The sequence below is a fragment of the Fukomys damarensis genome, unplaced genomic scaffold (assembly GCF_012274545.1).
Source record: "Fukomys damarensis isolate Sample0158 unplaced genomic scaffold, DMR_v1.0_HiC HiC_scaffold_30, whole genome shotgun sequence".
NCBI lineage: Eukaryota > Metazoa > Chordata > Mammalia > Rodentia > Bathyergidae > Fukomys > Fukomys damarensis.
In genome coordinates, this window is record NW_022900942.1 from 5,587,554 (window position 1) to 5,607,516 (window position 19,963).

The window sequence follows — 19,963 nt, forward strand, 5'->3', positions numbered from 1 at the left end:
CTCTACCCCACTCTGGAATTGTACTGGCCCCCAAGGACACCATTACCATGGCAGATCCCAGAACCCCCCCCACCCTGCTCCTCCACCCTGCCCCCAGCCATGGGCCAATACTAGTGAGGTAGCCCTGCCTATCTCATGCCACCACCCCAGACTCACCCCCCCTTTATTTCTATATTTTTTCATTTTGTGGTACCAAGAACCACAGCAGGCCCTCAGCTACAGTCACACCACAGTACTGTTTTAATTTGAGACTGGGTGTGGCTGTGTTGTTCAGGTTGGCTGCAACTTGCAATCCTTGTTTTCCAGCCTTATAGAATACCAGGGTTAGGTTAGGCATGGTGTCACACACCTGTAATCCCAGCACTCGGGAGGCTGAGGCAGGAGGATGGCTGTGAGTTCAAGGCCAGCCTGGGCTACATAGTGAGTCAGTCTCAACTACATAGTGAGACCCTGTCTCAAACAAAACAAAACAAAACAAACAACCTAGAATGCGGGGATTTCAGGTATATGCCACCATGATTGCCTGGTGTCTCATTCATAAAGTTTTTGTATTAGGTATATTTCCCTACTTCGAGGGGAAAAAAATTGAGATTAAAAAAAATATATATATATAATTTTTTTTGTACTGGGAATCGAACTCAGAACCTGGCACTTGTGAGGCAGACAGTGGAACCACTAAGCTAAATCCCTGGCCCCTTAAAAAATATATTTTATTTGAACTACTGAAAGAGCAAGTGGTTTTTAAAAAATACTGACCTGCTTATGTAAACTTATAAGGACCAGAAAAGAAAGAAAAGACTTTGAGTTTTATCAGTATAACTTCTGTGGCTCCTGCTACTCTCATTATGCTTCAACCCACCCTTTACTATGTTACAGGGCTAGTGCAGGGTTGTTACTGAAAACTCAGAGAATCAGTGTCTTCCATGAGGGGAAGAAATTGGTAGTAGCAGAAGCATTCATTACTCAGTGATCTTACAGAGTGTGGTCCTCATACTCCACCTAGTGGCAGTTCCCTGATGACCCTCGCTTCTCTGAACTTTTCAAAGGATTGCTATATCAGAAATGAGCACACAAGATAAGATAAAGAATCTGCATGATATATTCTTGCACTACCAATTCACCCCTCCAGACATGAAGTCCAACACCCCACAACAGTCAGGTTCAATCCAAAGCACATATAGGAGGCTGAGGGTGTATTGCTGTTGTAATATGCTTACTTAGAATGTGTGATACACTTGGTTCAACATATACCAGAGAGATAGGTAGATAGATAGGAAGATGAAGAGATAAACTGCAATGATTGCAGTGAAGACACCACTACCAGGAGCAATTTATTGACAGATCCAATGTTATACTCCTGTTCCCATTAGTCAGTGAATCATGACACACATTAATTGGCTCAAATGAATGATGATACAAAACTTTCAGACCTGAATGAACAATACAGCCCAAAGCAGCGAGCAGAGGCTCAAAGTACATGGAAGCCATCAGTAAACAGTGCAGGTTAGAAATTCAATGTAAGAAAAGGCATCCCCCTGGTGATAACAAACATCCAGTCATCTGGTTATGGTGCAACTCATACTTGAAGAGATGCGGCAATGATACTGACACTGATAGCAATGAGGTTCATACAGTGATTATGTAACTGTTGATTTCAGAGGAACCAGGTGTTAAAGTACTTAAGCGATCTGGGGAAGGTAGCTTGCCTGGATGTTCATTTTCACTAGGGAATGACCTAGGCTGAGAAGGCATCAATAATGTGGGAGGAGTTACAGTAGCATGAATCACCTTCCATTTTCAAAACAACACTCAGTCGTTCTTATCCCCTCGTATGCAGGTGGAGTGGAAGAGGAAGAGGGAGTGTAAAGGCTTACAGATGTTATCACCAAGTACCAAAACATACAATTAGATATTTCTGCTTTCAAGTATATCATAGAAAGACATGGAACGTATAGGAATCTGCATGGACTTAATTAATCTCCAGTACTGTTAGAAAAATAAAGGAGATCCAAAGGTGACATAACTGTCCAGAGAAGCAGAACAAAACAACCTGAAAATTAACAATTCTTGGCCACAGCAGGGAAAATGGCAGACAGAAAGGTGGGAGAGGAGAAGGCCGAGAAGCCGAAGAGAGCTGGAGCCGCTGGAGAAGCCTAAAGAAACTGTTACAACTCTTGCTCCAAAACCCTTTCAGTAGCAGCAGCTTTTAATGAAGATGAAGATAGTGAAACTGAGGAAACGCCCCCAGAAGCAAAGATGAAGAAGAATACTGGTAGGGATACACCAACATCAGAGGGACCAAACTCTTTCAATAAAGGAAAATATGGGGTTTTCTGATAACCAGAAGCTATGGGAATGACATATAAAATTTCATCTTGGAAATGTCCATGACCGAGGCAATTAAGTGATGTGTTTTGAATTGGGATGTGGGGTGGGTATAAAGTTAAAAGGAACAGTTTTCTTTGTTAAAGAATGGTATAACAGTACTTTGGAGCTACATTTCCTTTCCTTTCTTTCTTTCTTTTTAAAGATTGAGTGGTAAACTAATAAGAGAGAGTTTGAAATTAGAGGTAATTTATGTTTTATATACAGATTTCAAGATATTTGCTAATTTTGTAATTTCACGTGATTAACTTCCAAAGGTTACAGATAATAAAGAAATCAGAAATGGTTTCAGAATTGCATTTTTTTAGCACATTAAGAGGGAAGAAAAAAATTACTGTCTATTTAAAACTGTAAGAATTTACTCTTAAATTAACTCCCTCACTACCTAAACTGTCTGGCTCCCAGGAACAGCCTTATAAGAGAAAGGAGAAGTATCGTATTGAAAGGAAAATGTTGCTGGACTATTGACTGAAAGTAAATTTAGATAAAATTAAAAGTTTTTTCCTCATGGACATTTGTTTTGTTATTATATTATTAGGTATTGCATTGCTATCAGTGGATACAGATGCTTAGCTCTTTTACAAAAATAATTTTAAAAATTTCTATGTGAAGTATCGAGTACTTGAAATAGCCCATTTCACTTTAATGGTCTTGTCTGCCTTCATTAGTCTTCAAAGAACAGCCATTAGCTACCAAAGTAAATCAGTATTTTGAATGTGCTTCTCTTGGGTTTTGTTGCTTATAGTTCCTATTAGCATTTCCACCAGAACTTGAGGTAAATCATAAGGAAGCTGTTTCTTTTAAAATACAAACCACTGGGGCCAGGGATTTGGCTCAGTGGTTCTGCCTCCTGCCTTGTAAGCACAAGGGCCCGGAGTTAGATCCCTGGCACCAAAAAACAAACAAACAAAGAAAACAAAACAAACCACCAGCAAAAATCTAAATGTACATACTGCTTAAGTATTTGGCTGGCTTTTATTTTTTAAAATGTACAAACACCAAAAAATTTAACATTGTAGAAGATGGAAAATAATAAGATGCATTTTCTGTAACTTTGTCTACATATTTACATTACTAAGTTGTTAAATCCAATTTGAATTGAACTCACTACAGGATTCCTATTTAGAACAATTATATAGTTTATTTTAAGTGTATACATATTGCCCACTGGCCTCTTAAAAGCATATTGTAGGTACTGAAAGTAAAAGGAAAGAAAATGCATCTTAAAGCACATTTTATGGAATTGTTCCTCACATATACTGTTAGATTTGTGTACTGTAGGGCATTTTGTTTTGTATTTTTGTATTGTATATGGACTTTTTAATGTGACAGTTAAACACATCTTTGAAAGCATATTCACAGACAAAAGAAAATTGATACAGTGATTTCCTTCAAAATTCCTACAATGTTAAATTTGGAGGCAGCTTCAGACTATTTTATTGGTGGTAGTTACTTGCTGATCTTTTTAAATAGGTAGTGAAACCTGCACATATGTCTAATAAGTTGTTCTTTTACATTAAATTTTAAAGCCCCAAGTAAAACAATGGAAATGTATATAGAACTACTAGTTCTTACATGATTTAATATATCAAGATACATGAATTTAACTTTAACTTACTTTTATGTAAGCAAATTATTCATTTTTGTCCATTTTACTGTTTGTTAAAATAACACCCCTTTCCTACATACTTTTTTCTTGACCCAAATGAAATGCTAATCTAAGGTCAAGATGAGGAGAGAAATGACTGAGATGAATGTGTTTACTAAAATAACCAATACATTTGTCAAGTTAAAAAAATTAACAATTCTCAGGTTACATGGCAAATCTCTGTCCCCAATTAAAAGATGGAAAGGCAGATCCATGAAATTTTAAGACACTAGAACCAAACCCAGGCCAGAAACTTTGTGAAAAGGAAAATAGATTTAGAAAAATATAAACACTTACTGGTAAATTTCTGAAAGCTCTGTGAGGTATCTGAAGTCAAATCTTCCAGGGCTGCCAAACTTGGTAGTGCATAACTACAGTCCCAATACTTGGGAGACTGAGGTAGGAGGATTGCTGTGAGTTAGAGGCCAGCCTAGGCTACATAGAGTTCAAGGCTATCCTGGACTACATAGTGATACCTTGTCTCAGAACAAAAACAAAACAAACAAAAGACCTTCTGGGCTAGGTAAGTGGTCAAGCTAGAGTTCTTGCCTGAGATATGAGCACAACTTTCAGTGTCATGGTACATGGTGTAATCCCATCACTCAGGAAAGTAAGGAATGAGGATTGTTAAAAAATGCCTGTATATCAACTATATAGTGAAGTCTGTAAACAAACAAACAAACAAAAAAAAAAAGAAAAAGAAAAAGAAAAAGATTTCCAGGGAACATAGTCATTACAATGTTCGTAATATAGTCAAGTCATTACAGCAACCATAATCACTAAGTTTTATGTCTATAGTTCCTAGTACCTTCTTAAAGTGAGTATAAGTTAAAAAACATATTCTCCTTCTGACATGGCAGAGGAAATGTAGCCAAATTTGGCCAGAGATGTCAGTTCTTTGGAATGCCTGATAAGGATCTATTTACTAATGCTAACAAAAAACAGGACTGAGGGCTGGGGATTTAGCTTAGTGTTTCCACTGCCTGGCTCTCAAGCACAAGATCCTGAGTTCAATCCCTGGTACAAAACAAAACATATCAGAACAAAAACAAGGGCCAAGCTTTCTTGTTTACTAGACAGATACTAATAGATAGATACTAATTTCTACCACCATCTGATTCCCAGTCATAAGGAGGTAAGGACTACTAGGCAACATATGATCACCACAGCTCAGGGATATGAGCACGCTAAAAGTGAGACCAAACCACGGGTCTAAAGAATGCATTTTTTTTGGCCCTAATTGCAGCAGAATAACTTAAAATGAGTGCATGCCTCAGTATTATACTTATTTAAGAAGTTCTTGGGGTGAAGGGAGGGCAGGGACAAGGGAAAAAAATGAGAACCAAGATCTGTCATGTAAAGGTACAAGATCTCAATGATGAATGTAACTGTACTATATACCTAAAATGTACCAATAAACTCAATGAGAGGGAGAGAGAGAGAGAAAAAAAAAGAAGTTCTTGGGGGTCTGTCTAACAAATGGGATAGCAAGTCTGAGGTAGAAAAATTTCTAGAAAGAGGCCATCTACCAAAACTGAGGAGTTATGGGGGCTGGGGATTTAGCACAGTGGTACCGCCACCTGCCTCACAAGTGCAAGGTCCCGAATTCAATCCCCAGTGCCAAAAAACAAAACAAAACAAAACAAAAAAAACCAAAACAACAACTAAAAAACCAAACCCCAAAACTGAGGAGTCATGAAGAAATATAAACTATGTAGAGATTTTCAAGTAATTAAGAGTGAGTATAGTTATCTAAATGTTTCCAAATATAAGGACATAAGACTAAACAGTTTTACTGGTGAAATGTGGCAAATGCCAAAATAAATGTCTTAGTTACTTGCTTGTTCCTGAGACAAAATCCCCAATGTCAAAAGTTAAGGGAGGAAAGGTTTACTCGGCTCATAGGTTGTAGAGGTTTTAGTATATAGTTGGCTGGCTCCCAGACAGGGTGGCATGACAGATAAATGTCACAGAGGAGAAAGAGTTGATGACATGAAAAAGGTAACACAGCAAGCAAGAGACCTTAGTAGATTCTTTCCTCTTTCCCTTTATAATCTAGGCTACTGAAATTAGGGGGGTGCCAAACTAATCAATGGAATGATTTAGTAATCACACATCCTTAATGCCAACATCACACACTCTAGATTCAGGCACCTCTGAAAAAGCTCCACAAGCCATAATATTTTACTCCTGCCCCCCCCAAAGACATATATCTATATATATCTATATATATCTATATATATCTATATATATCTATATATCTATATATATATGTATATATATATCTATATCTATCTATATATATATATATATTCCTCTATGCAAAAGGCATTTAGTCCATCTCTAAGACTTGCCAAAGTCCTAACAGTTTCAGCATTGCTGAAAAGTCCAAGTACCAAGTCTCCTCTGAGATTTAAGGCATATGCTTAGCTGCAAGCCTCTGCACAAATGAAAACAAAGTTAGACACTTCCAAAACTCTATGGCACAAGATAGACATTTCCATTCCAAAAGTTACAAAAAGGGGGTCAGAAAGGAATAGGAACAAAGCAAGTCCAACATCAGGGTGAACACTGATTCCTGTAGTTCCAGAAGCAGAATGTGAGGTAATTTGTGGCAAGGGGTGAATTTCAAAGGGCCACCCCTATAGCACTGCTGGTGGTTTTAGCTCCCATGGCTTCTCTTGGGCCAGTTCTGCTCTCTCCTTGCAGTTTTCCTTAGATGATCCACGTTCCTGGCTTCTCCAAACTTCTGGGGGCTCCACTGCACCTTTTGCTTCACCCTTACAGCTTCACACACTGCCATCTCAGGGCCACAATGCTTGGCCTCCCAGGCCTTCTTCTGAAATCTGTATGGAAGCCTTCCTGACCTTAAAACTCTTACATCCTGCATGCATGCAAACCAGTATCATGTGGATGTTGCTAAAGTCAACTACCAGCTAGAGCAGTAGCTAGGCTTCCTTCTCTCTTGGGTGTCAGGATTGAGGACCTGGATTGCTGAGCACTCTGAACCCAACCCTGAGGAACAAATTCCCTAGCCAGCTGCCATTCTGGAAAGTGGTGCTCTGGGGCTCCCTTCTCAAAGCAAAGTGTTTCACCTTTGCAACTTTCACCTTAGCAACTTCTAGGTGGAAAGGATGCAGTCCTGCTGGTTCTTGTGATGCCCTCAAGCCATCTCTTCTACTGTCCTGTTTTTTTCTAAGCAGCCAAATTCTCTTTTGTTCTATCTTTGGAGTCTGAAGCTTTACTTTACTTCCATTCTTGACAAACTAAAAAAATTTAAAAAAATCATTCTGCTGGGCTCGTTGCTCTTGATTCTTAACATAGATCTGGCTAAAAACAAAACAAAACAAAACAAACCTGTCAACAGCAGCCATACCACTGCCTCAATATTAGACTGCCTTGAAATTTCTTCTACAAGATGAAATAGTCCACTGCCTTTAATCTCAGTCAGGGAAAGTCTCTGGACATATGCAAAATGCAGACAATTTTTCTGCCAAAGGATAGTATACATGGTCTGGAGTCCAACACCCAATACAATCCTTCTTCCCAAGAGAATACTCCTGAGCCTAGTATTTCTAATGGTAGCATTTCTGTCAGCATTCTGGTCTTCCCAGATCTGACCAGAGTCTCCCATCAAGTAAAGCCTCAGACATTCAAGACTGCTTTTTCACCTGGCATCTTTGAACCTTTTCAAATTTTCCCCACAAACCACTTCCAAAGACTCCTGAAACACATGGTCAGGTACAGGCACAGGAACAACCCCACTCCTGATACCAAATTTTGTATTAGTTACTTTTCTCTTTGCTGAATCAAAACATGTTGATGCCAGAAGTTGAAGGGGAAAAGGTTTTTTGGCTCAGTTTGTAGAGGTTTTAGTCTAAAGATGGCTGAATGACATGGCAGACAAGAATCACAGAGGAGAAACGGTTCATGGCAGGCAGAAGGTAACAAAGCAAGCAAAAGACCATAGCAGCTTCTTTATTACCCCTTTTATACTCTATGTAGGCTACTGGGATTAAGGTGATGACAAAGCAATCCCAGCACCACATACTCTACAGTCAACCACCTCTGAAAAAGCCTCACCTATGACTGCATGAAGATTGGGGGGGGGATCCAGTTAGAAACTGTAACAATTAACAGTAAATGAATGTACTTCTCAAACTTCAAATCTACAAAAATTAAACAGGATGGAGCACAGCTGAGTTCATTCTAGGAGGCCACAGTGATTATGATACAGAAGCCAGGAAATGACACAGTAAGAAGGATCACTGGATTCAAATATATTCTTTAAAAATTGGCTCTCATGGCTTCCCCTAAATTATATTCCACCCTGTATCCAGGGTGGAATGTTATCTTGCTTTTTCCTCTTTCACTCAGCCCAAGCTCTGCAGAGCTAGTTTCTCTCTTTTACTCTTCCTTTTTAGTTTTTCAAGTAAACTTTGCTGTTAAAAATTAAAAAAAAAAAAAATAGATGCAGAAAACCTCCAATAAAGGTCGACCAGCAAGCAACACTGAGAAGTATATTCAACTGAAGCACATAACCCAGGGACTTACCCTTGTGATGATGGAAGAATGTTTCAATGTATGATGATTAGAGAAAGTAAACATCACAAGAGGAATGACAGAAAAACCACAATCTGCAATCAAAGCAGAGAAAGCATTTGGTACAATCCACACCTATTCATTCTTTAAAAAATAAAAACTAGGGCCGGGGATTTAGCTTAGTGGTTGTGGCACCTGCCCCACAAGCACAGGGCCAGAGTTCAATCCTGGTATGAAAAAAAACCAAAACAAAACCCAAATCTCACAATAAAGTATGAACACAATGGAAATTATTCACTCTGCAAAAGTCATGTGTGAAACACAAAGCTAATATTCTAGATGGCAAAGGAATTAAAAAAGAACAAGAATGTCTGCTCTCACTAGATCTACTCATTCTTCTAAAGGTGGTAATATAAGGAAACAGACAAGACTTTACCTCATGTGTTTTAATTTATATTTTGACTGATACAGAAAAACATAACTGTTACTATTTATGGGGTACACAGTGATGTTTTGATATTGTATATATTGCATAATATATGTCTCTGTAAACACAGATATCTCTTTTAAAACTTGCTTCTTGTTTTGAAGTATACATTAGAGGTATCTGTAGTCACCATGCAGTGCAATAAAAGCACCCCAAAACTTCTTTATCTTATCCAGATATCTTTGTAGCCACTGATCAACCTCATTTCCCCTCTACATTCCCCAGTCTCTGGCAACTGTCATCATACTTCTACGTCCATGAAATAAAACATATTCTATAAATGATGGAGATGCTTTAGTGTTTTCTGTTCATTGCTTATTTCATTTCATATAATGATCTGTAGTATTCTCATTTTGATATATCATCTTTCCACTCTATTTGATGGTGGAATAATATTACACTGTATATATGTACCATATAAATTCATTATCCATTCATCAGTTAATGGGCATTTTGAAATTCTATCTTATAGATGTTCTATTTTATATAGATTTTTGTTGTTGTTGCTGTTTTTGTACTGGGGATTGAACTCCGGTCCTTGCAATTGCAAGCCAGGTGGCAGAACCACTGAGCCAAATCTCCAGCCCTAGATGTTCTATTTTAATTATTTGAAAAGTCTCCATAAGGATTGTACCAACAGTGCAACAGTCTCCAGGGGTTCAATTTTCTCCATATCTTTGTTACTACTTATTATCTCCAGTGCTTTTATAAGCTACTACCACTGCAAGAAGATGCTATCTCAGTTTCAATCTGCATTGCTTTTATGGTTAATGGCAGGTAGACAGATGTTTCCACAAGCCTTGTAATGATTTGTATGAATTTGAGATATGTCTATAAAAGTCTATTCCCCATTAATTATCAATTTATTTCTGGTGCTGGGATTCAACACAGAGTCTTCTGCATGCTATGCAATGTATTGTTGTTGCTCCTCTTCTTCTTTTTTTTTTTTTTTTTTTTTTTTTTTTTTTTTGGTAATGGGGATCAAACTCAGGACCTTGCACTTGTGAGGCAGGCATGGTGCTACTGAGCTAAATTCCTGGCCCTCTATTGCTGATTTTTAAATTAGGTTCTTGGATTGAGTTTTTTGAGTTCTATATATATTTTGAATATCACTACCTTGTCAACTACTCAGTCTGCAAATATAATGTTACATTCTGAAGGGTTTCTTTTCACCCTGTGAACTGCTTCTTTATATCTGGAAAATTTTTAGTTTGATGTTACTCAATTTTTTGTCTTTTTAAATTGTTTCCTATACTTTTGGAAGGCCTGGTAAAAAATTCCATGCCTTTCATAATGTCCTCAAATGTTTTTTGTCCCCCTCCCCCCTTTGTAGTAGTAGATTTATTTATTTATTTTTTTCTTATTGCGCTTACAGTACAGTACAGTTATATTCATCATTGGGATCTTGTACCTTTACATGACAGATCTTGGTTCTCGTTTTTTCCCCATACCCCTGCCCTCCCTTCACCCCCTCCTCCCTTCTCTATTTACAAAAACTTTATTTTCTCATATTTTTCTTTTCCCTTATTTCCTTTCTCCTACCCTTCCCATTCCCCTACACCTTTAGCCCTTTTCTTCCTATTTCACATTGTCAATTATACCATTTGGATCTTATTTACACTTTAAATTTTTTCACAGCAGAGAAACTATTCAGTATTTACACATTTGACGTATTTATTCACATAAGGGTATGACCTCAATATGCATCCAGTTTCCTATAAATGACTCTAATTTCTCATTCTTTATGGCTAGTAGTATTCCACTTTATAGAAAAACCACATCTTCTTTATCCAGTCTCCAACTGATGGGCAATTGGGCTGTTTAGTTTCAGCATTTTATCAGTTCAAAGTTTACTTTTGTGACTATCCAGCTTTGCCAGCAACATTTAAAGAAATGACCTCCATTCTTCAATATGTACTTTCAGCAGCTGTAATCAACTGGTTGTGGATGTGGGTTTTCATCTAGGTACTCTATTTTGTTCCATTTTTCTTTGTCTCTTTTTATAATATGCTGCTTTTATTGCCAAAACAGGTCTATAGTGTATTTTGAGGACATTTAGTCTAATGACACCTGCTTTGTTCCTTTTCCTAAATGTTTATATTCAGAATTTTTGTACTTCCATATATATTTCAGGATTGTTTTTTCTAATTCTGGGGAGAATACCATCAGTATGCTGCAAGAGATTTCACTGAATGTGCTGTCCACATTCAATATTGTGGACTTTATATTCCTGTTGATGCTTTCAACCAATGAACATGGGGTATCTTATATTTTTTGTGTCCCCTTTTATACTGTTTTTAGTGTTTGTTGTACAAATATTTTAAATTTTTAGTTAAATTTGTTCTTTGGTAATTCATAGTATTATAGCCATTAGGAGTGAGTGTTTTCTTGGTTTTCATTTTCACATAACTGGCTATTTCACATAACTGCTGCAGTTCAATCTTGAATGTGGTCCAAAGCATGTATGTTGAAGGATTAGTCTCAGTCCACAGCCATGATTGGGAGGTCTTGGAATTTTTAGGAGGTGGGACATAGTGAAAGGTAGATTGTGGGGTTCAAGCCCCTGTGGTAGATACTGGTCCATAGCCCCTCCTTGTTTTTCTCTTTTTTACCTGGACACCATGAGATGAACATCACCTTCTATGATACTCAACCTGGCATAAGGTACTTGCTCACCATATTCCCAAAACTAAAGCTGTAAATAAAATAGAGTGGACCCTTGACTTGTGAACTTGATCAGTTCTGAGGACTGGTGTAACAAAGTGGTTGTAAGTCAATACAGCTGAGATCTAGATGTTTATCTGGTTACACACTATAGCTAACAAGAGGCAGATGAATCTTCCTTTAACCTAATTAACTGACGTTCATATAGCAGACTGTAACTTGTATCTTAAACCGACAAATTTATGTTCATTAAAAATTATCAAGAGGGCTGGGTATTTAGCTCAGTGGCACTGCATCTGCCTTGCAAGCACAAGGTCTGAGTTCAATCCCTGGTACAAAAAAAAAAAAAAAAAAAAAAAAAGACCAAATCTGTTGTCCTAAATTATGGCAGGGCAAAGTACATTAAGGCACAGAGCTAGGCATTCAGCCATCATACTGACAGGCCCTATTACAATGATCTATGTGAAATCAGGGAAGGCCCTGAGCTTCCTAAGATTAATTTTCTTTTTTATTCTTTTCATTTGTTTTATATCTTGGTGTGTTCAGGCTGGACTTGAACCCACTATGTAGCCCAGGCTGGCCTCGATTTTGTGCTGATCCCAGTGCATCAGCTCCCAAGTGCTGAGATTACAGGTGTGTGCCACCATGCCCAGCCCTGGGATTAATTTTCATTATAAGATGGAAAAATGATTGAAATAGGGGTGGGAAAGAAGGATCAACTGAGACACTAGTAATATTGAAATCAGATTCCCCCTCCCTTTTTTTTTTGGTACTGGGGATTGAACTCGGTTCCTTGTGCTTGCAAGGCAGGCCACCGAACCGCTGAGCTAAATCCCCGGCCCTGAAATCAGATTCTTTGTATAGTCCGAAGATTAGAGAAAATAAATGAGTAAATGTGAAAATGTGGACATAGGCTGGGTTTTCTCTGCTCTCTAATGAAACCCTCAACATTTACCTTTCACCCTCTCCCCAGCACAGTGTAAGAAATTTCAGCACAGGGCTGGGGACTTAGCTCAGTGGTTCCGCTGCTTGCCTCACAGCTGCAAGGTCCTGAGTTCGATTCCCTGTACTCCCCCACTCCCCCCCAAAAAAAGAAATTTCAGGACAGGTGATAGCTCTTGTGGGCAGGAAAGTGCTTGCTGGCAGTTGGAGGGTTCTGACATATAAGAGCTTTAGACTGTTTCATTTATAAAGCCATGAAATTTTCTACCTTTAGAATGCTGAATACACTTCATTTTCCACTAAATTATGGCATTACAGAAAATAATGCTCTCTGTAAGAATACTCTAAGATGTTCCAGATAAATGGTTTCTAAAATTCGTAAATCAGGCTAGGCATGGTGGCACATACTTGTAATCCCAGCACTCTGGAGGCTGAGGTAGGAGGATCACCATGAATTCAAGGCCAGCGTAGGCTCTAAAGTGAGTTCAAGGCCAGCTTGAAGTACAAAGCAACAATATGTCTCAAAAAAAAAAAATCGTCAATCAAGATGTGGGTACCATAAACTGGTACAGTAGATGGCTGGCATTTGTAGATGGTGATCTGTGCCGGGTGTGGCGGCACACACCTGTAATCCCAGCACTTGGGAGGCTGAGGCAGGAGGATCACTGTGAGTTCGAGACCAGCCTGGGCTACACAGTGAGTTCCAGGTCAGTCTCAACTATATAGTGAGACCCTGTCTCAAAAAAACAAAAACCAAAAACCAAAAAAATACATGGTGATATGTTCAGTCATGATCGTCACAAAAAATACAGTTAACTCTTTTTGGTCTTGAAAATTATAAATTATAATTATTTTCACAAATGACCTATTTTCATTAAAAGTAAGTATTATGGAATGGAGGGGATGGCACACTCTTTTAATTCCAGTACTCTGGGATGCTCAGGTAGGAGGTGGCAAGTTTGAGCCTACTCTAAGTAAAATTAGTGAGAATTCAACTCAAAACATGAAATAAAAAAGGGGGAGGCCTGAAGGTGTAGCTCAAAGCAAAGACCCTCGGTTGAAGCCCTACTGTGAAAAATAAGAACAATATCATGGGTTAGCACTGTACAGATGATCATAACACCATCTCAATGTGGAACTTGGTATTATAGTTCATCTTTTTATACTCTATAATGCAGAAAAATGACAATTCCTAATATAAGTTAGTTAAAATCCTTTCAAATCAAGTTAAACACATTTGTGAACATCACTACTGCCTATGGCCTAAAACAATAGAAATATCAAGACCAAGATGCCCATGTCCACGCAATGTGTTCATATATTATAAAAACTCAGGCTTTTGTATTTTTTATTTTCCCGGTAACAGGGATTGAACTCGGGACCTTGTACTTGTGAGGCAGGCATGGCGCCACTGAGCTAAATCCTTGGCCCCACATTTACTTTTTATGATGTGGGTTTTATGAATTTAAGATTGGCATCCACCTCTTAGGCCCAAATGGTATGCATGTTCAGACTCTCATGCAGCTGGGACTGCGGTTGCACAGTTGCACAACCAGGAAACTAACTTAATCATGCCAAAAATTAAGAGGGAAGCACAGCTTGGACTGTAGCTTTGTGGTAGAGCACTTGCTTAGCATGCATGAGGTGCTGGCTTTGACTGTTAACATCACAAGTAAAATTACAAATTAAAGGATCATATAATAGTAAACACTGCTTTCACCTTCATAGGAAATGACAACTATCCATCCTCAGAATGCCAGATTTGTCTGAATTGCTCTCCACCATTGACACAGAAGCTTCTGAGATTTTGCTTGAGATATATTTGGTGTAGACACAGAAATGATGAATAACATACTCACCCTCTCGTGCCTCTCACCTCAACAGATGACAGACAACACATCTTCTGTTCATCATCTCATATGTCATCATTTATTTCTCTTCCAAGTCTTTGTTTTCATCTTAGAAACCAGTAGGACCCTTCAACAGTCCTTATTTTTTCTCAATATTATACACATTTGAACTTTAAGAACTTGTTTCTTACCATTATATTCAGAGCTTGTAAAGTTTGGAAATTCTCTGCTTAGCAGATCTTGCATGTACACTGACTAGTATAGGAGAAAGGCTAAACAATTAGCATTAAGACTGTGCTCTTGCAGGAAAGGCTTGATGTGAAAAATGATCTTTCCTTAACTACGCCTTACTAGATTGGTGTCGACATTTTATTAAAACATATTGGGCTGATTCAATCTAGAAAAAGAGATTTTTAAAGACTTACAGTTTGTCATTGAGTAAGTAAATTTATATGTCTAAATGCAGACTGTTTATTAACAGCTATGTCTAACATACAGGAAAGTCAGTAATTCACATGAGACTACATGATAAATAGTACACAGTTAGCCAGGGATTTAGCTCAGCAGTTCGGTGGCCTGCCTTGCACGCACAAGGACCCAAGTTCAATCCCTGGTACAAAAAAAAAAAAAAGTACACAGCTATAACTTGCAACTGACAGTTTATTACCAAGGAAAACAACACTTTTCTGTCTTATTTCCTTTTAAAGTAATTTTTCCCATAAGAAAAAGGTAATATATAGTAACTGTTACACAGCCAATAGGAATGCCCCACAAAATTCAATGGACTGTTAACCACCAAAAATTTAAATATGTAAAAATTTAAGCAACTACTGTGTTATAAACACATTGCCTTCACCCAGCACCACGTTAGAAAAGAAAGTTATGTCAACTAGAAAGAGAAGATCTAGCCTGTGTAATATTGCTTACAGAAAACATACACAAATATGTACTTCAGTGCATTGTTTCTTTGTAAATGTAGAAATCAAATATACACTAGGTTAGGTTAAAAATTACTTAGTAATGAACACAATAAATTTATAACTTTAGCCAGGCATGGTGACATGCACCTGTAATCACAGCACTTGGAAGGCCAAGGCAGGAGGATCACTGCAATTTTGATGCCATCCTAGGTCACATAGTGAGCTCAAGGCCAGCCATTAACTATATAGCAAGAGTCTGTCTTAAAGAACCTAAATAAATAAACAAATTTATAACTTTTGTAAGATCTCTTTCATGTTGGAATTTTTAGACTTGTTACAGATGAAGCAATTTTTATAAGGTCTCCATATACTTACATTTTACTCCAGTATGATCTTTTTTACATGACTTCACATGTCTTAAAAAAAATTTTTTTTTTCTGGTACCAGGGATCAAACTCAGGACCTTCATCTTGTCAGGGAGGTGCAGCGCCACTGAGCTAAATCCCCAGGCCCACGTCTTTAAATATTGAAAACCTCTATTTTAAAACTGGGATTTAATACTGCATATATCCAGGAGGTAGGCCATCAGAAGCACTGGCAAATCATTTCTATTTATGCAGCTCTCACTACTGTGAGTTGTTTATCCATGGCTTTGCTTTAATCAGAAATGACAGAAATCCCACATTTCAACATTTATAGGACATATGTCCATTACACATTTGCTTCTATTCTTGAAAGATTCTGTGAGAAATGAAAGCCTTCCCATGCTCCTTTTATAATGATTCTCTCCAGTATAAACACTATCATGAATCTGATGGGAAATGAGTACTTTATTTACAGGCCTTCACCCCAGGAAAGCTGTATTTTTTGTTCATGCAATAAGTGAAATAATGCAAGCCTTCACCACACTATTTACCTCTATAGTATTTTCTTCATTGAGGCTGTCTATACCACGGAAAGGAACTGATATATAAAAGACCAGTCAATGTTCCTTAAATTCACAAGGTTTAGTGTCATTGTGTGTTACTGTATCTGAATATTTGGGAAAGAAATGACAACTTTCAAACATGTTTTATAATTATCTAGCTTCTTTCCACTGTGTGTTCCTTTACACATAAATAAACTGAGGCAATCAAAGGCTTTTTCACATAACTGACATTCATAATGTCTATCTCCAATGGACTATCAAGGGTTTCCACAAACTGTCAAAAAAATGTGAAGTCTTCTCACATTGTTTACATTCATTAAGAGGGTTTTCCCACAAGGTGTCCTTTTCATATTTTTAAATGGAACTATAAAAAACTATCACCTGCTTGTCATTTATATAATTTCTGCTCAGTATAAGTCATTTTCTATCTTTGAAATTAACTAAAATCATAAAATGTTTCCCCATATACCAGATGCTTTCCTAATTCCAGTATAATTCCTTTTGTGGATTAAAAACAATCTGCAGGGCTGGGGATTTAGCTCAGTGGTTCTGGCACCTGCCTTGCAAGTGCAAGGGCCCGAGTTTGATCCCTGGTACACCCCCCAAAAACCCCCAAACAAAAAAATAAAAACAATCTGTATATTTGAAGGCATATTACTAAATTGCATGCTTTCTCCCAAATATAAATTTTTTCATGGACTCAAAAAAAAATACAATGTGTAATGGCATTCTCACATTGCTTACATTCATTGTGGATGTGTACAAACTGTGGCCTGTCATTTTTTAAACATTATCATATGAAATATAAAAATAAAAATGAGTTATAGACCCTAACTATATTTTCTAATTTATATATGGACAAAGATAGTTACCCTTCTCTAAAAATAAGATGAGAAAAACAAAACAAAACAAAACAAACCACCAAACCCACAGGCCACATGTTGAAAATACCTGCTCTAATGTCAGTCCTTTCACGTCTCAGAAATGAATTGAGAGATCAAACCTTTACCTAGAAAACTTAAATTCATAAAATCCTCTCTATTTTGCCCCATCACATGTCTTTTATACTTTGCAATCAAAATAAAGGTTTCCTCAACCTTCCTTACATTCATAGGGATTTTTCATTCAATGTAATTACTTTCAGGTAATTAAAAAACAACAATCAGCAAAGGCCATCCCACATTTTATATTTTGATTTCTCTCTTGTGACTTCTTTCATGATCTCAAAAAGATCCACAATTTCTGAAGACTTTCCTGTATTACTTACATTACTAACCTGCCTTCAATTGAGAATACTTCCACTGACTTACAAAGAACTAAAAACATAAAAGATTTTCCTTCCTTGCATTTATAGATTCTCTCTGTGAGTTCATACATGAACTCTCTAATAACTTGCCAAAACTGCTTACATTAGTTTCACTAGAATAAGCCCCTTTGTGTACTTGACAATAACTTCAATACATAAAGGCTTTTCTACATTGTTTTTTTTTTGTTGTTGTTTGTTTGTTTGTTTTTGTTGTTTTTGAGACAGGGTCTCACTATGTAGTTGAGACTGAACTGCAACTCACTATATAGGTTGGTCTCGAACTCACAGCGATCCTCCTGTCTCAGCCTCCTGAGTGCTGGGATTACAGGCGTGCGCCACCATGCCCGGCCTTTTTCTACATTCTTTACATAGTATTTAGTATAAGTATTATCATGGGGTACACAAGAAATAGAATGACTAAAGGCTTTCTTAAACTCCTTACATTATAGGGTCCTGCTCCAGTATGAGACCTTTCTTGGACTAGTAAACATTTAGAATGCCTGAAAAAATTCCACCATTGATTACATTCATAGGATTTCTCTCTAGTATGAATCCTTTTTGAACTTTAAAAGAAAAAAGATTACTTGATAAAGAATTACCCACATTGCTAACATTCATAGTGTTTCTCTCCAGTGTGAGTACTTCCATGAACTTTGAAGACTTCCCACACTGTTTGCAACTATATGAGTTTTCTCCAGTTAAAATTATTCTTTTTGTTTGTTTTTTTGAGACAGGGTCTTACTATGTAGTTGAGACTGACCTGGAACTCACCATGTAGCACAGGCTGGTCTCAAACTCGCAGCGATCCTCCTGCCTCAGCCTCCTGAGTGCTGGGATTACAGGTGTGCGCCACCACGCCCAGTGAAATTATTCTTATCTTAGAATAGAACTAGGACATGTAAGCACTTTCCCACAAAATTCACATTTGTAAGGTCTATTATATACTAACACGTTTTTTAAGACCTACAAAAACAGTTTCTCATTTATGGCACATTGGTATGGCTCCTCTCCAGTGTGAGTAGTTCCACGATATTTATAAGAACTGAGGTTACTGATTTTCCACATTCCTTATATTCATAGGTTTTCTCTCCAGCACAAATCCTTTTATATTTTGGAACTGGACTTGAAGAATTAAAGGTTTTTCGACAAGTTTACATTTGTGAGGTCCATTTCCATACAATGCCGTATGTCTTTTAACCTGTGCAAGCAAAAAGAGAGTTTTGCCACATTCTGGCATTCATACCATTGCTCTACAGTGTGAGCACTTTTATATACTTCAAAAGAACCAGAATAAATGAAGGCTTTTCCACATTCCTTACATTTATAGAGTTTCTCTCCAGTGTGACTTCTCTCCAGTGTGAATCCACTTTAAAAAGTTCATTTTCCACACACTTGATATTTATAAGGTTCATCTCTGGTATAGCAACATGGGGCTTCCACAGTTTTCAGGAAAAATTAGTGAATTAGCGCATTTATTTCTGTCATGTTTTCTCTCTGGTGTGAGTCCTTTCATGTCCTTGAAAGAAGTGGTAATAACTGCAAGCTTTTCCGCGTTGTTTACAAGTATATTGTTTCTCTCCATATTCCTGATTCTCAAATTGTTTGTATCTATCGTCACTAACTATATACCTGTTAAGAGATGGGTGAAACATCATGACTGCTCTGGACAACTTACATTTATGTAGTTTTAATACAATCAGACTTTATTTGCTCAAGTAAAATTTTGGAATCCGGCTACAGATTTCTCCAGAGTGGCAGAGGTGCTTTTGTTCACAGCCTATCTGTACATTATTACTTCTGACCAAACACAGAAGTATATTTGTGTTTTATTTTTAATTGAGAATGTATATTGGGACACACTAAGGCTATGGGACCACTTCCCTCTATCCTTATGAATAACAAGATCCAGGAAATCTCCAAAGCTCTAGATCAGAGCACAGATTTAGATCCTGTAGCTTGATCTGCAGTGTCCTTTTCTCCCCTTGAACTTCATTAAGGGTTTACATAGAGAGACTGTATGTCATGCATGTAACTAAAACAGAGTGAATTTTGGGAAAGTTATGCATAATGGATGCCTCAGTACCCAGTCAATCATTTTTGACAATCATATGTAGAAGGATCCAATGAGAGGGGCACATTGGGTGGGGCGTACATCTTTTAAATTTAGAAGCCTGACTTGTCTTTTTCTCTTCCTATCCCTCTGCTATCCCAACACCACTTTTTCACCATTCATGCCAGTCTTTTGTTTCTGCTGGCATCAAACTGCACTCCTTGAACACATTTTCTCCAAT

General features: G+C 37.5%; 1 protein-coding gene and 1 pseudogene across 4 annotated transcripts in view; one reads left to right on the forward strand and one right to left on the reverse strand.

The window, feature by feature from the left end:
* LOC104854761 (zinc finger protein 709) overlaps nucleotides 1-19,963 on the reverse strand; it is a 65,718-nt gene that overhangs the window by 35,138 nt on the left and 10,617 nt on the right. The window contains exon 2 of one of the 4 annotated variants that reach the window (XM_010613331.3): nucleotides 8,588-8,670. The exons of the other annotated variants lie outside the window; for them this stretch is intronic. The gene's annotated coding sequence lies outside the window, so the exon portion shown is untranslated. The remainder of the gene's footprint in view (nucleotides 1-8,587; nucleotides 8,671-19,963) is intronic. 4 annotated transcript variants of the gene reach the window in all.
* LOC117283733 lies at nucleotides 2,086-2,404 on the forward strand (annotated as a pseudogene).